We start from the raw sequence: 18,670 nt of genomic DNA, 5'->3' as shown, positions 1-18,670 counted from the left end.
AACGGTTTAACAAGTCATAAACTATAAACAAAAACCTACTCGATAATTGTATTTCCATAGATATAAGAATACATTTAATAGGGATTATAAAGGGAAATCCCTGCAATACCCATCCCTAATTACAAACAGTTTTAATAAAAAAACACACAGTACAAATTCTATTTATTTAAATGCCTTAATTTCCTTGCTGATTACATGCTCGTGTTTGAATATTTACTTAGTTAACTACATCGAATAAGACAAGGCCATTTTAGGGTTCCGTAGTCCTTACAAGGAACCCCTATAGTTACGTCATGTCATGAGTCCGTGGTTTTGCTTGAAGACTGTTATCGTGTGATTTTTATGAACTTTTACGGAAAAACATAGATCAGTTCTTTTAAGAGTGATTCGTTCGACTTATGTATTAGCATAACTAATAAAAAGCTTTAGAAGAAATATTTAAAGTTGTGAACATAAACTTAATTAATTACGAGTAGGTATAATACAGGGTGATTGGGATAGGTACTAAATTTATTCGTTAAAAGGGGTTATACTAGAGGTCAAAAATAATAAATTAAGTTAGAAAATAAAGACGCCCTTTTAAATATACTGAGGTAACGACAGGCAACTACGGAACCCTACAATGTGCGTGACATGACCCGCATTTGGCCGGTTTTTTTATGTATAATTATGGACGATCAAAAATGGAAGTGTTAAATTATTGATACTTCCGCTAACAATCCCACATAAATAATAGGTCTCGGTTGATTAAATACAACATAGTTGAAGAATTATAAATATTTATATTATCTATTAACCGCTTGAGTCCCAGACGGCATTCCTTAATGTCATAACAATTGATTATTCTATTGTGTCTAGATTCGCGGGCCTTGAAGGATTAAGGTACACAAACTCTTAAAATTAATGAAAATAAGGATGTAAGTAGTTACGTAAACTTAAAATTCTCAAATTTTGTTTCTGAATACATGCATATTTTGTCCAATGTCCAAGATCCATCTGAAAAAGAAAATAAAACCTTCACTGGTTGAGTTTCATTGGAGGCCAAGCTTTAGATCCTAGTTATACAGGAGTTGCAGTGGTGGGAAAGTACCTAGTCTGGTCATAAGTTCTGTCACATGATCATAACTTTTGAATTTTGAATGAAGGTCTCAAAAATATTTATTAAATTAGATTTAGAATATTTAACGAAATTAAAAATGTACACGTGCAATGTGCAATGTTTTTAATTTTATTTGTTTTAAAATATGTAGTGGACGCATAAAGAAGACCGAACATCAGTTGTCACGCTGCATTGGTGCGATTACGCACCAATTGTGCTGAAAAAATTGAATTAAATATCAATATTACGTTTATCGTTTTATCAAACGATATAATGAAGTTTTAAGTGTAGAAGACGCAAAACAAAAGTAATTGTCCTTGCACGGTTAGGACTCCAGCAGCGTTAAAAGCTGCGAAGGCGCGAACTCAAAAAAATTCCATGCGTTAGCAGACTTTGCCTGCCCTGGAGGTAGGCTTAAGCACAACCAGGGTGAAATTGGTATTTATGAAGAATCAAGGCTTCAAACTTTTTGAATAAAAATCAAAAATTACTTTGATTCGCGTTTAAAAGACCTGAGATTGAAGAAATCCCACTTTTTGATTAAGCGGTACGCGGGAAAAAAGTACCTTTAAATTTTTTTTTCCAATTTTTTTTTTACCATGGAGGAGAGCTACAAAAAAACAAAATGGTAAGTTGGATGCGTACATCAATGAAGAAGCACCAGCTTAATTTCGGCTGTCCAGCTAGGCCAGTTTTTATCGTCACTCAAGGTTTGGTAACATGTCTCAAAATTGGGCTTTATTGAGGTATTTTTTGTACGAAAGGCATAAAAACGAATGCCATTCTGTATCAAAATTCAGTTCTCACAAAGCTTATGGAACCTTTTTCACATACCATGCTCAATAACAGACACTGGAAGTTCCAGCAGGATTCTGAGCCAGCTCATAGACCGAAAAGCGCGCAAAACCCGCTCGTAGGACGTAAAATTGACCTCAGCCGGCACGAAGTCTGGCCCTCATCCAGTCCAGACTCTAATCCGTTGGATTACAAAATACGGCAACATTTAGAGAGGAAGGCCTGCTCTATGCTTCATACTGATTTGGAGTCCCTCAAAGCATCCTGTATTAAACCAGCCGCCGATATTGATACGAAACTCGCTCGTGTTTCTAGAGACCACTGACCACGCAGTTTGAACCCTTGTATTCATAATTGCGAGGAAAATTTGAAATATTTTTTATAAGCATAAAATTTTTGTTTTAGTACCTTTCTATTGGTATATAAATGATTACCGTTAAAACAAATATACTATCAATTATTTCACTACTAGCTTTCCGCCCGCGGCTTCGCCCGCGTGGAATTTTGTCTGTCACAGAAAAACTTTATCGCGCGCGTCCCTGTTTCAAAAACCGGGATAAAAACTATCCTATGTTCTTTCCCGGGACTCAAACTATCTCTATGCCAAATTTCATCAAAATCGGTTGCGAGGTTTAAGCGGGAAAGCGTAACAGACAGACAGACAGACAGAGTTACTTTCGCATTTATAATATTAGTTGGGATAAACATGTGACAGATATTATGACCCGACTAAGTATAATTAGATAGGTCCTGATTATTTTCTCTCCGCTCCTAGAGTAACTTGGCATAATGTAAGTTAAACGTGGCATTTCATACAATTTGACAATCGACTCCTCGCGTGTTAAGCGGGCTACCTTTCTTTGAATAGAATAGAAAGTATTTATTTGTCTCAAAATGACCACACTACGTCATAATAAACAACGTCGGGAGGGTAAATAGGTACAGGGTGTGGTTTTGTAAAACAACGCCCAGTCTCAGGGGTGGTAGTATACACAACACTGTTTTATTTTCATAATCTCATTGATTTTATATTTTCATTGAAAAATCCATGAAAGGCCCCTGCTCTCCCGGGGCGGCGGCCACATGTGCCCTATGGTGTAGCGAGGTAAGCGGGAGTGGTGCGGGCGGTAACAAGCGCATTCTCGAAAGTTTTAGGAGACGTTTGAACAAGGTTTTTTACTAATGAAGTAATAGTTATAATTTTATTTATATTTTTCTTGTAATTACTTTTATGTGTGCTATCACCCCTGAGATGGGCGTTGTTTTACAAAACCACACCATGTATGTATATTATGTTTGCCTTTATAAAAGTGTTTTGTTGCAAAAATCACTTAACAGTGATAACTACATAATATATTTTATCATTGATAAATTGTATGGAACGCCACGGCGCCGCGCCGTCTCTACACTGTCGCCTGTCGCCGAAGATTTGCATTTATACAATTTAATTATTAGTTTTATCTGTTGCATGAGTAATTAATTTGATTTAAAAGTCATTCAAATATGCCAGTTTTGATGTACGATGTAATTGAAACATCGAACAGTATCAAAGTGGTAATGATCTTACCAATTTCGAAGTATTGAGTCTTGGGTATTTTCATATCGTAACGAGCTGAGGTAATGGCCTCTCTTAGAGCATACGTTATTACGTTTGCCAGACACGCCGGTGGTTCGCCAACAGCTGCAAATAAAATAAATATAATTTGTTAAGTACAGACTACGTATACACTGTGTAATTGTCATAACACCAATAATTTCGCAACAAAGTTATTTTAAAAGAGACCCGAAACTTTAAATTGAATAAGTAGGTACAATCCAGATAGTAAAACCACAAGGCAAAATCAAGGATAAAAAAGACCTCTTAAGAAGAAAGCAGTGGGCAGGACCTACGAATTGCATAAAACTCTTAGGCTGGGATGCACCATCTTACGTTAACTTAGACAAACGTCAAAAATCTGTCAAACTCCATACAAAAAACAGAACCATTAAAGTTACGGTCAAAGTTAGGTGGTGCAACTCAGCCTTACATAGATAAATTAAAGCGAATAAAAAATCTAAACTTAAGACTGCGATAGGTTATGAGTTAATAATTAAAATGTATCAATTTACATTTGGTTCCCAGGATGGTGTCGTTGCTGTAAGAATTTTTCCTCAAGTATACCCTAAAATCACGAGGTATGTCTTTCGCCTGTGGCACGTGATAGTTCCAAGTACGGTTGGTCAGAATTTCACCCGTCGTCAGATCTCTTACCACGTTCTCAGAAGTCCAATATCCTAAGGCCATTACAAACGAGCCTTCAATCTAAAAATGAATGTTATTAATCTCATTATTATCAATTTCCCCTTATTGATGGCTTTGCATCTAGCGGCTCCAAAAATAGATAATAAATCAATAAATAAACTTTAACATAATTATTTTACTTCATTCATAACATCACAATGAATTTACTAATTTTATCAATGGATTCACATAAAAAAAGACTTGAATGTTTACCTGACCAACATCTACTTCAGGATTGACGGTCCTTCCTACATCTTCCAACAAATCTACCCTCAGCACTTCATGCTCACCAGTCAGTATATCAACTTCAACTTCAGCGAAGCATACGCCGTATATGTTGTAATTCTGAGCGTCTGAAAAATTCACGAAACCATGGCTTTGAAGATCGATACCCTGATTATAAGCAGCAGTAATTATTTCTTCCCATGTCGCGTTAGGTGTTGCTTCTTTCACTGGTGCCAACCTAGCATTTAATTCTTCACATGCTCTTTGTACTCCGATTCCAACATTTTGAGATGCAAGGCTGCCACCACTGATGAATGCATTAGGTCCAATAATAGTATTATTGCCTTTAACTTTAATTTTTTCGACGGGTATTTTGAGGAAATATGCTGCAATCTGGATTGCTTTAGTGTTTATTCCTTGACCCATTTCTATTCCAGAATGGGTGATGGCAACAGTGCCATCACCATGGTACACTGATAAATTCACGTCCAGGATCAAGCCTCCTACTGGAGTCCATCTCATGAAAGCAACTCTTAAGCCTCGTTTCTTCCATCTGTTTTCAGTATTGAATTTCTGTACTGCAGCTCTTCTTTCCGTCAAGTCAGATTTGGATTTTAATGTCTGATACATTTCTATTATATCGTTATGTGTTGTTGTACCTATCTACATTTGCAATACGCACTTCAGCAGGGTCAAGATCTAGTTCGTAGGAAATGCGTTCAAGTATATTTTCAGCCATAGCAACGGCTTCTAATGTTCCTAGAAATGAATATCATAAAATATTGAAATAATGTAAATATGTTTAAAAAAAAAATTATATGTAAAATCTCAAAGTACCTGGCGCTCTACACCATGTGTTTTTATGGGTGTCAGTCAGAACGTTGTATCCTTTGAAGGTCCATCGGGAACTGTCGTAAAGATTGTAGTATAAATCACTCATAAGCAAATAGAAAGTTTCATTAATCTTGTATCCCTGATCTGAATAAAATTTGTAATCCACGTGTTGAATGACACCAGACTTGTTCACACTCACCTGTAAAATATTTTTTGAATTCCAATAATTATTATTGTATTTAGGTAGTTATCCTAATTGTTAATTCCCGGATATTTTATCTAACATATTTATGCTAAGTTTATACTCTATATTATTATGAATTCTAGAAGCCGATAGTGAAAATTCTCTATCATCGTTTTTAGAAAAATGTTACATAAAATTGATCCCTGTGAAAATATAATAGCAGTTACTTAGTAAGACAAATTGAGTTGAAGAAAAATTTGTGTCTACTTTAAAATAAAGTGGCCAAAATATCATGTTCTTAATAAAATACTTGATTATTTGTGTTCTTGAAGATAATTCAATGAAATTGTGTAAGTCCTATTTAACCAATAATTATGTATAAATAAATTACCTCGAAGTCAGTGGAACAAGGTAATCTTTTTCCCACTGCTCTCATATTTGTGGTGAGCGCCTGTATGAATCTTACGGGACGGTTTAGTTTTACCGCGACGAGACTGCTTGCTATTGCGAGTTGGGTGGAGCGCGATATCTTTATACCATACGCACCACCCAGCCTTCGGACGTAAACATCTATGCTGAAATAAGATATTTGAGATATTAAGGAAAGATGCAGTGCTACCATAAAAACATAGTTTTTTCACTAATAAAAAAGCTGTTTTCTGCTAAAATCCACAAAATTATTAATTTTCAGTAGGTTGTCTTTTTAGGAGCACTTTTACGTGTACCTTTAAATCGACCAACCTATCCGGCCATCGACCCTACTTTGAACTCTGTGCTCGTTTAGTATGAACTTTGTTTGATTAATATTTTTTTCTTTTTATAACTAACCTGTTTGAATCTAAGTTCAACGCTCGCGATATCATGATTTGCGTTCCGTCCATCCACTGAGTAGCACTGTGAACTTCAACACCATCCTCTACTGGTCGAGTCACGCAGACCAGTGTCTCCATTGTGAAATGGTACTGAGAATAAATCGTGTTCTCCCCTTTGAACGTCTTAGCGATATCAGTGCCAGTATTCGTTGCTTCATTTGAGGCAAACTGCGTCAACCGATCCGGATCTTTCTTTGCTTCTTTTACATCAAGTATTGACTTCTTCACATTTTTATAAGTAGCATGAACCATCTTAGCAGCTCTATCAGCTAAATGTCTGCTATCAGCTACTATTATCCCTATAGGTTGGTTGTAATACTGAATAGCGCCGCTACATAACACTTCTTCGTTGGAGGAGTAAAGGACACTGTCGGCTGGTGTGAAAGAATTCAATCCTGGGATATCTTTAGCTGAATAAAACGCTATTACTCCTGGCTCACTCTGCAAATTTAAATCAAATCGTATACTCATATCATTTGATATGATTTAAACATTACGTATCTATTGAAGCCTTACCAAAGCCCTTGAAGGATCTATGTTAATAATAGTTCCAGAACCCTCTGTCGAGAGTACAAATGAGGCAAACACCTCATGTGGGAATGCAGGCAAATCCTCCGTATACGGTGCTTCGCCTGCGCATTGAATCTGTAAGATAACATTTTTAGCTTTATGAATTACAAAACTAGAATTAGTTCTCAAATTCCATTTTGATTTTCATTTAACTTAAAATTACGGATATTGAAGCCTCCTGCAGATTAGTACTTCATGGTGTGTTTCGTTTCAACTAAACGACGTCCACTGCTGGACAAAAGCCCTAAGGATCTCCACAAAAACCGGTCCTACACACCGCCCACATTCAGGAGCTTCTCGCAATCTTCAGCCTACCCAGTACCTCTATTCAATCCAAAAAGCTCTAATAAACGCAAACTGCCTACGCTTCGAAACAAAACGCCAGGATAATTTTGTCGTATGGTGTATTGAAGCTTGAATTTCAATGCACCAAAACCAGTATGAAAAGCAGTCATCTCTTACCTATTTGCTTCCCTTAAAATATTAATATCATTTGATGTTAGATTCAAAGTGTTTGAAGGTAAGCAGATTATTTAAAAACTTTCGCTCACACCTACCAAAGCTTCTACTTTCTGCAGTGGCTTGGTGAGAGGCCACACAGACGGGTTGGTGTCAAAGATCTGCCGGCCATCGGAAACTGGTCTCGTTTCGTGTATTTTGGTTGCCCCTGATTTGTAGAGAGGGTTCAGAATCGACTCGGGGCAAAGTGCAAGTAGGCTCTGAAAAAGAACGAACACAGAATGTGCTGGCATTGTAAAAATAATAACAAATTAAATAAAACAGTCAGCGTCAAATTAATAAGTTGGCAACACGTGTTTGTTGCAATTGGAATGAGGTTGTGTTGTCAACTTTTGGCCACTTTTGGCTGACTGTACTTATAAAATATGTGAGTTTGTAAACTGTTTGCTCTTTTTTTTTTCTCTTGATAGTTATAATATTTTCACGAACAAATTACGCCTTATAACACTTTAAAAACAGATGGTAAACATTGTTAGTTGCATTCATTAAAAATTACAATTTCATTACAAATTGGATAACATGTTTTATCGTGACTTACCTAAATACCTGTTTTTGTACAAACAGATGAAACAAGTGAATTAACATTTTCTTGATAATAATTATCTGCCTTTTAGAGTTCCATCATAAGACTACATGGAACCGTGAACGGTACTTGAAAATAAGTAATGTCGTATGTATTTACAATAATTATAATGCCCACCTATTTAGGCTATACTATTAAGATGAAAGGTGTACCTATGTGTGAAAGACGAGTACGGAACCCTACATCGATTGACCCGACTCCCACATGCCTTTTTATCTGTCATGCTTGCCTTTTCTATCTTATATGTGCAGTGCAACCTGACTTGATAAGAAGCAAAACATTTGAGCAACTTAATGAGTTCATGTTTTTCATCTAATTTTTAATGAACTCTCAATTCTACGACGAATATCCGTTATCATAGGAGTTTCATCTACATATTAATAGCCTTTTTTAAGTCAGAAAAGATACTTCCGTATCTTTTACAAACAAGTATAATTAGTCCATGTTTGTCATCTATTTTTCTACTGTTATCTAAATAGGTACCTAAAGCCTTTTTTGCGTCAGAAAAATGCATTAATCGTACAAAACAAGACGTATTTTTAAGATAAGTTAATTAGGTCATGTTTTTCACTTAATTTCTAATCATTATAGTATCTATCTATGCGAAGTATTTGCGTCAGAAAATGGATTTATCAACAGAACAGAACATTAGTCCATATTTTTCATCTAATTTTAAGTGCTCAATTCTAATCCTTCTTTAATTTTTGTTGTCATTGTCTTTTTCGCGTCAGAATAAAAAAATAACGCATTTAAATTACGCCCTATACCGTGGCATAGCCGTTAAGTTACGCGTAGGTTATGTTTTCTGAGTTTGATCTAAAATAAGAATAAGAATAAGAAATTTATTCATAATGTTCATTACATGTCAAATTTTCAATATATTTTCTTATTAATAATAAACAATTGCAGTATTAATAAGAAAGAAATACACATCATGTCCAAATAAATTAATAATACAAATAGAATTAATGTCAATTAAATGTCAAAATAAAAAATAGTGGGTAACAGTGTCAATAATAATTAAATTCCAAACAGTTCGTCAATTTTATAGAACGCCTGCTCGATCAACCACTTTTTTAATTGAAATTTGAAAGAATGGATTGATACCGCTTCTTTCACTATTTTAGGCAATCGGTTGTATACTTTAGGCCCCAATACGTGCGTCAAAGAGTCAGACTTTCGTAGTCTACCTGCAGTCGATACTAGTGCTTCGGCGAAGCGAGTATTATAGTTGTGACGATCCCTATGTCTCACAAATGAGTCCAGGTTCTCGCGCGTGTATATAGCTACCTGGTAAATTACTATGGACGGCAGGGTGAGTATACCTAGGTTTCTGAAGTGAGGCCTAACAGTTGTTCGCTGCGATACCTGTACAATGGCCAATGAAATAGGTTCATTGAAATACAATAATACATACAAACCTTATAAAACAGCCCCAGAGCCAGCTGTTTCCTATAAGCTGGGCTAGGCTCCGGTGGATTTTCCACCGCGACCAGTTCATGGGATAAAATGTTCAATGCTGCTTGAAGAGTTTCATTGGTGAAGATCTTTTTTCCAAACAGGTACTTTTCAGTGAGGGTCGCCCTAGTGTATGGAGATTGTAGTCCACTGTAGACTATTCTGCACTGCCTCAGAATGTTGTCTGAAGGTCTGATGCGGTAGAGGAAACCAGCATTTACTATTGCATGGGCGTTTTGAGCTCTGGGCATTATCTGAAAAAAAAATTGGGTATTTATTGACAGCTGTTTACTACATGCATGATTGACAGAAGATAAATAATATACAGTATAAAATGTAGTATTGAGGATGTCACGCACTGTATAAACGACGAAGACGTTAACATAAATCATTTTAATGAAAGGTTTATTCATCTCTAGGATATAAAGCAAACAATATGTAACTGAAGCTATTGTAACATGACTATAGCTACCGTGACTACATGAATGTCTTTAACCATACAAATCATACAAAAGACTTTAGTTAATTAGCACTATAATGCTTTATTTCTCTTTTTACTAAAGAAAGAAGATCTAGAGAAATAAAGTACTGTAATTAATAATAACAATCTCAGTTCAATTTCAAAACACCATATTAAATAATTATCGAAGCTTATTTAATAAATACTTACTTACATCATTACTTATTCAAAATTTACCTCATCTGATCTAATTTCTCGACTTACAATAATTTCATCTTCATGCTAATTAGAATGTCAATATTAATTTAGTAGAGCGTTACCTAAAGATAATTGACGTCAATTAACTGCGAATTCGGTTTAAATGTGAATAGATTATGTAGGTTTGATAATTATCGCCAATTTGATACATATTTTGCTCAAATAAATATAAATATCCCTGGACATTTTACACTACGCTTCTAGTCCCAAACTAAGCAAAGCTTGTACTATGGGTACTACACAACGGATATAAACATACTTAAATACTTTTTTTTGTAAATGCATACACTTATTATACATACATAGTAACACCTAGCCTCATCACAGAAATTAAAATTCATCATTTAAATTTCTGCCCAGCCCGGAATCGAACTCGGGATCATACGGAATAGTAGTCCGTTCCGAACCATTACCCCAAACGGCCGACAAAAAATCAAGTGGCAGTGGGCGGGGCACATAGCTCGCAGAGAATGGCCGCTGGGGCAGAAAAGTTCTCAAGTGGCGGAAGACGTAATGTAGGCAGGCCCCCCACTAGGTGGTGAAGGTCGACGACGATCTGGTGAAGGTCGCGGGAGGTGCCTGGATGCGGGATTTATCTACGGTCGCGGGAGGTGAAGACAGCGTTATGAAACAATACTGCTATTTAAAAAACCGTAATCCGACTGACTGACGTTTTCCAACCATTTAGACTAGGCGCAGACCACCGATTTTTAGTTGGCCGATAGTTGTGCCCGATTTTAAATTGTATGAAGAATCGGCCAAATCGAATCGGTGTAATGTGCGCACTTCCATCTGATCAACTGCCCAACTAAACTATCGGCCGATAAAAAATCGATGGTCTGCGCCTACTCTTAATTAGATTAGCGATAACGCTGCCTGAACAATCTGCGTCAGGATTTTAAAGGCAAGCGTTCGCGTGGTGACTTGGAGCATCGGGCGGTCCCGAAACGCCAAACGCTTGGAAAATGCTTAGTGCTTCAGCAGGAAAAGGACTTTTTCCTGCTTTATTCTTATTGCCATATAGTGGTACTCATACCATGCCATTGGACATTCTTTGCCAGTTAACCTTTGGGTTTAAAATTTATTAGATGATGTAGATAAATTTAAATTATAGGTTGTGAAGTTCAGGCAATATAAACTTGTTCTATCAATGATTGATTCAATGTTGAGCGAAGGATTCATCGCATAATTTTCAATAGAGGGACAAATTAAACGCTTGCATTATCGTGAACTCGAGTGTCATTTTACTATAAAAGGAACTTCCAATGAAATGCAACAAAATTGGCAAAACATTCAGATAATTTTATGCCAAATTCCAAACAAACGTTTCAATTAAAATTCATTATGTGTATCATGCCTGACAGCCTAAATTTGAAAGCAGGTTTAAGTCATTATCTAAGTGTGTACATACATTATCATTATTAATGTATACGCACATATAGCAATTATCTTGCACTTGTGAAATACCTACGGATTTAGGTCACTTACACCACGTACCTACTGTTGAAAATATAGTGTGTTACGACACACACAGAATCATGAGGTTCTTTCTGGGAAATTAATTTATTAAAGCATGTTAAAATGATTTTTCTATCGGATACGAAAATCCGAATCACGAAAACGTGAGAAAGGGTGTACATTATTAATTGTGACAAAGATAAAATCATCGATATTAATGGAATGTAGGTACTTACTTTGTATGTCTTTACTCTATATTCTTTGTTTAACGGAGGTAACAGAACATTGAGAATGACGCTTCCCTTCATGTCTGTTTTCAAGAAATCCTGCATTGTCACAGTTTTTTTGAATCCCCGTCGTGGATCTAAAATAAATTAATATTAAGTTACTAAACAAATCAAACACAAATGTTAAGACTCCCGCAGACTACAGTACCTCTAGCATGAACAACTTTCGTCTTCGAATCTTTTGCATATTCGACTAAATTCGATACTCAACCTTCGAATTAAACGGTAACGTGACAATTTTTATTGTCAAAATAAGTTTCTTGCAACCCTTTCTACTAATAAGTTCACTTTACGACACGTTCACAAGGGCGCTGTTGTAGTATCCGTACTAAATCTTTAGATGGCGATTCGAATACGCAAACGATTCGAAGTCGAAAGTTTTTCGTGCTAGAGGTACAGACTTTTTGTCGGCCGATAGTTTAGTCTGCCTGTTGATCAATCAGTATTAGCCGATTCCTCATACCTACTGGAAGCCTACCAAACTTCGACCGACTAAAATCTATGGGTTGTCTAAAGCCGTCTGTTAGCTTGAACTTACATATCGTTAATTGGGCACCGACAGTTTCAAAAAGAAGAAAAAGGTCTGAAGGAAATTCGTTATGTTTATGCTTTATCATGAGATTTCCAGCGATAGTGCCAATCTGGAAGGAAAACGACATTGTTTAATTTGACGCACAAAAAAAAGTTGTATGTGATTAAATAAACAATTTACAATCATTAACACCATTCAAACGATCAATGAACTGGTACACACGTAAGTAATTTACGTATCCGTCGCGTCTCAATAATAAAATATAAGTGATGTTTTAACTCAATAGGTAGAAACTGAAAGTTGTTATTACTCGAAAATTATTAATTCTTCAGGGCAAACCGTTTATTTGGTATCTCTTTTATTTAAAAAGTTCTACTTAGTAGGAATACAAGACATACTTTGTATTGTGTATTCTATTGTAATCCTATTGTAAAAACATATTTTACTTACATTTCTAACAGGAATATGGGCAACCAATCGGAGATGATCATAAAATGCACTCATATAAGTAAAATCGTCATCTGTGCTGGCGGCTTGGAATATGTCCAACAGCTCACTCAGTGTAGTCCCTGCGTTCACTACTAAGTTCTGGTCCTTCTGCCAGCCTTTTAATTCCGATACTCCGCTTATGTCAATCAATGTTGAAGGGTAGTCGTCTATGGGATAAGCTCCTGAAAAAGCAGAAAAAAATTACGACTCTATTACACCCACCTCCTCCTTAGTCTAAACTACTTTTTATTCAGGGTGGAATTTTGTCATGCCACCTGGAGGGAAAGTACTCTTAATACTGTAGGTAGATAGAAAATGTTAGTCAAAGAAAACATTCCTTTATTTTTGAAAAGAAATAGAACTGGATTCAAAGATTTGTAAAAATTTGCATGCCACATCCGGGTATCGAACCAACTAAAATCTGTCAAAAATTACATCCTGTATTTTTATTGCATCGAACGTTAGGGTTAAGTATAAGGATGAAATCTCTTTAACAAACTTGATAAATCAAATGAAAGGAAAACCATAAAGTCTTAAATTATTATACATTCATTATTTATTACATATCGTGCAGACTACAAACTTTTTTATCGGCCGATAGTTTCGTCCGCTTCTTATTTGAATGATGAATTGGCCCGGCCGGTACCAAATCAGTGTACCTAGGTGCTGTGCGCACTTTCATATTTGTCCACGCTGATTGACAGCTCGACCAAACTATCTGTCGACAAAAATTCTGTAGTCTGCAAGGACTCATAGAGTTAGTTACTCACCCTTTGCTGTATTCCCAGCAACAAGCATGTACGATTCAACTCCTCTTCTTTTAAATACTTCAAATATATCACGAATCGATAAAACTCTGAACCAACATTTGCCGTCCTTTAAATCAATTTCCAATATGTTTGGATAATCCTCTTTTGTAATAACGCACCAATCGTCTTCATCGGTACATTTTTTAGTACATGGCGATCCGTTCTTTTTACATTTGGGCATGTCTTCTATATCTGCCAAATTGATACGTTTCGGTGCATCTTTTGCAAATTTTTTGAAGGCATCCAAAATGGGTCTGTATCCAGTGCAACGACAAACGTTACTGCCAAATGACTGTTCAATTTCGAACATGGTAAGGTTGTTTTTACTTTGCAGAAGGCTGTAAAAATACACGGTATTATGACGCCAAAGATTCGAACTACTCGCACTTGTATATTAGGTATGTAAATCAGTTCATAATCATAAGAAGTTTACAGTGGATCATAAGACTGGTTTTTGCTAGCATATTTCTTACTTATTTCCTACGATTCAGTCGAATTTTGATCGCAATTATTTTACTACCAAAAAGCTCAGGATTTGCCTCACTGGATGCGTTCTGTGGTCTGTCAGGTTAAAGTAGACGCAGCCCACATCATGTTTGAACAACATTGTCAATCTCTATACATAAACATATTTTGTATTGTTGCGATCTGACAGGGCGAGCATGAGCAAAGAACGCAAACTGACAGGTACGTGCTGGTTTTTTACTTGAACGCAGACCGCAGAACGCATCCACTGTGAGAAATGCTTTAGGGCTTAAATTATGGTGTCACTTTTAAGTGACCACAGAGTACCGGTTGAGGTCGAACCCGTAATCAGGGCACTCTCGCGCACTGACCGAACGCACTGCACTTTCATTTTGAGGATAACGATCTGATGGCGCATGTATCCGTCATATTATTAAGTTCTGTGTTTCCAAGTTGAATCAATTCAGAAAAAAATATCGAGTTCAATTCAAAAGACATCATTCTGTCTGACCCCAAATGTCTTAAAAATTATTCGACCTACAACTCAAGTTAAAAAAACAACTTGATGCTTTTCTTTTTTTGAAATTCAAAGGCATGCCTACCTACATTTTATTTGAAATCAATCAAGTACCTACGGTACCTATACCACGTTTTAACTTAGTGCCTAAAGATAAGTATAAATTGATATTTTGGAATGGAACTTGCCAACCGTTGTCAACGATGAAGATTATTTATTTAATTTATTTACTATGATGGGATAACTTTCATAATTACCTATATAAAGCCATAACCCATCCTGGAGAACAATACCCACATTGACTACCATTGTATTCCGCAAGGGTCTTCTGTATAGGGTGGTAGCCGTCATGCCGGTTCCCAATCTTTTCTATGGTAGTGATGTCCCAGTTGTAGCAAGAAGTTATCGATACCAAGCACTGTGGAAGAGAAACCATTTCATTATACTGTTGGATCATCCAATTGAATTCACATTTTTCGGAGTATTTAATTAAATCGATGCTGAAACTGTCATTAAACTTTCTTATCTGCATCTAAAACTAAAACACAGTTAATAATCGCAAGGATCCACCATCAGCATTAATGGTATACAATACATATAATTATAATAATTTGTGCTTAATATACCAACGACAGCAAAATTCCGTTAAGGTCATTTGAAAGTTAAGTAACATTGTTTTCTCACAGTCACAAAAAGGTTACTTTCGTACACAATTGCCAATTAATTAGTAAAGGGAAGCGTACTGTAACCGCGTTAAAACAAATGCATATCTAAATTAGGGTATTCTTACAGCGTTAACGGAGGTTGGCGCGGCACCAGGTGTTTTGACTACAGACACTATGCATGCGCCACAGCCACCTTCTCTGCACATGTACTTAGTACCGCGCAACTCCAGGTAATCTCTCAAGTAGTCCAGTAATGTCACATGAGAGCTGACCTCGCATCCCACTGTAATAGGTAGGTATAATAAATTAGTTCATTAATGAACATACTGTGGCGGCTTTTATTTAATAACTAGCTTTCTACTCGCAGTTTCTTCCGGGATTTTTCCGGAAATTTTTCGAATTTTTCTTTTCTTAAAAACCATCCTTGGATTTCAACGAAAATTAAAAAAAGGAATTGGTAAAATTGGTCCAGGCATCTTTAACGCATAACTCATGAGCTTTTACTAACGCATTTTGCGATTCATTTTTATAAATAAAAGATTACAATTTAAGTGCGATTTAGCTACAAAAATATGTCATCTGATCGCAACAACACAAGTAGAAGTTCATTTTTTGTCCATCATTTCCAGTGGGTAATCCAGTTTCAACAAACTAGTCTAGAATTTATGAAAGCAGTTATCTACAGTTAGTACACACTGATGTATGATCTGTATAACTGTACTGCTGCTTTCTCAATGTCCAAACATAAAACAGACTATACCTATACCTACATATTTAATGACTATTTTTTAATGAAAATGTTTTTTCAAAAATGTAGATTTAACTCCACGCAGCTAACCTATTAATTTATCATCATCATTTCACCCATAGAACGTCAACTGCCTAGACCTCCCCCAATGAATTTTCTGCGCCAACTAATTGTTAATTACAAAATAATGATTGTGCTATTGTAGTGTTAATTAGTTTACGTTTTGTTACACGAGTTTACGCATGTGTAATTTTTTGTCCTTGTAAATTGTATTTCTTGTAAAAAAAAATACTACCTACCTTAACAAATAATTATTTGTACCTACTTACCTAACTTATTTCTACCTCGAGAATAAAACTTTTATCTTTTTAACTTTTACATTTTGTTAATGCAATTTATTTTTCTACTTTTGAGTGCACTTTTTGGAGTTAACTTAAATTTATTTATTACTTGCTTTTTATTTAACCTTGTTGTTAACATTGAAAAGGCATAACATATTATAACCTTCACACATAAATAAAGAATTATATCTTCCTGCACATTTATGTACAATTAAATGCTGCTCAAACATTGTTAAACAAATAAAATAAAATATCACAAGCAATTTTCTAATTTTTTGAAGGACAGGAATCTGCCTGATCTAAAACTATTACGAGTTGTAAAAAAGTTTAAAATTTTAGAAAACTATATCGTGACTTTTATTAATAAAAATTAATCATCTAAATTGGTTAAAATCGACGTATAAAATTGGGAAAATAAATTTTACAAATGCGTATTTTCAGGGTTCTGAAACTTCGAGTAATTGAAGAACATAAAAATATTTACTTTTTTTTATTTCATTTAATAGGTAAGAATTGAACCCACGACCTACGACACGCCTACTCTTACCATTAACCTACGGACATTGGTTAACCAATATTGAACTGATTCTTACGCTGCAACACCATTTTATCAATGCAAGGGTAAAAACTACATGACACTGAAATAAATTATTAATTAATGCATTCTGAATTCAATGTTTCAACATAGTAGGTAATAGTACTCATTCAATATTAATGTTTGAAACACAGACTAAATATTTACAAATAAAAAATAATACGTCCTAAATGGCTGTCCAAACAACGCGACATGGTGCCCAGAATGCTGGCTCAATATTATAAATTAACATTTCTATCCCTAAATTACAGTTATAGCTACGTATGACACAAAACTTGATAATTATGTTTATATTTTTTTATTTTATTTTTCCTCGCAAAAGTGTAGGTATAATAATGCAGTGCAATTATTATAAGTATGATAGATAATTCACGTAATATTCTAACCACTGCCTTAGTTATATTAATATTTATTTTTACTGGATATTTATTTTTTACCGCATAGATAGTTTTTATGTCTAGTATCGAACTTAACAAAACAAAAAAAAAATGCTAAAAATTAATAACATAAACAAAAGTTACATAAATAACCGCAACAACATCAAAGCTGATTATCTCGTTAAACATCTCCTCAAATTAATTAAAAATCCTTGATTAATTAAAAAACAAAAACTTACCGTAACACTTCACTCCGTTCACAGTGAAGTATATCCTGTCCATGACTGAGTGATTCCACCGTATGTCGGTGACTGGTTCATACAAAAACTTTAACTTGATGCATCCAACGAAAATGGTGTAAACACACGCCTTTAAAATGCGTGCCGGCCCGCTGAATTTAGCGTTACAATAACAACGTGTATAAAAAGTATTTTTTGTCTAAAAAACTTAAGCACGTCCAGAAAATACTTTTAAAGTTTTCTGAAATCAATTCTCTTATAATAATATAAAATATTACCTTATAAGTAGTAAAAGAAAGGTATCCTGCTTCCTACTAATATTACTTATAAATGCGAAAGTTTGTATGGATGTCTGGATGTTAACATGAGTTTGTTACTCTTTCACGCAATAACCACTGAACGGATTTTGATGGAACTTTACAGTATTATTGTTTATAACCCAGAATAACATACAGGGTGGAAACGATAAGTGATTTCACTCAATCATTTCTAAACTATACAATATATCAAAAAGCTGGTTACTGATCCTGAACGTGCTTCACGAGCTGTTTCAAACGGTATCAATTATATCTTACAGAATAACTTGAACTATCTGTAAATTCAAAGTTTCTAGCTTTCCACCCTGTATAGGCTATAATTTATGACGCTCTGTGACAAACTTTTCACGCGGGTGAAGCCGCGGGCAAAAGCTAGTAGAAAATAAAACAGTTTCAATGTATGCTAATGTTAAAAAACATGTTTATAAACCGCGGCTTTTATTTACTCCATTACAAGTGGTCTAGGTATTTAATAGAATTTATTATGCATCTAGTAAAACGTCGACGAGTAGGTATTTACAATATTATATAGGTTTTTTATATGGGAACAGTGCGTCCCTTTACTGCATTTCTGTGTTATTTCAAAGAAACTCTGTCAAAGGACACAAAAATTCAATTAATTTGATTTGTTACAGAAACACGCTCGTGAAATCTAATTTTATTGCCATACAGGGTGGAAACGATAAGTGATCT

At 35.2% G+C, this 18,670-nt stretch overlaps 1 pseudogene; it reads right to left on the bottom strand.

The window, feature by feature from the left end:
- Positions 1 to 150: 150 nt before the first annotated feature.
- LOC135078110 (uncharacterized) lies at positions 151 to 17,758 on the bottom strand (annotated as a pseudogene).
- Between the last annotated feature and the right edge of the window lie 912 nt (positions 17,759 to 18,670).

Source organism: Ostrinia nubilalis, chromosome 14 (genome assembly GCF_963855985.1).
Source record: "Ostrinia nubilalis chromosome 14, ilOstNubi1.1, whole genome shotgun sequence".
In the NCBI taxonomy this organism is placed as follows: Eukaryota; Metazoa; Arthropoda; class Insecta; order Lepidoptera; family Crambidae; genus Ostrinia; species Ostrinia nubilalis.
Note: the sequence above shows the minus strand (reverse complement) of the source record. Positions and strands in the feature narration are given on the sequence as shown.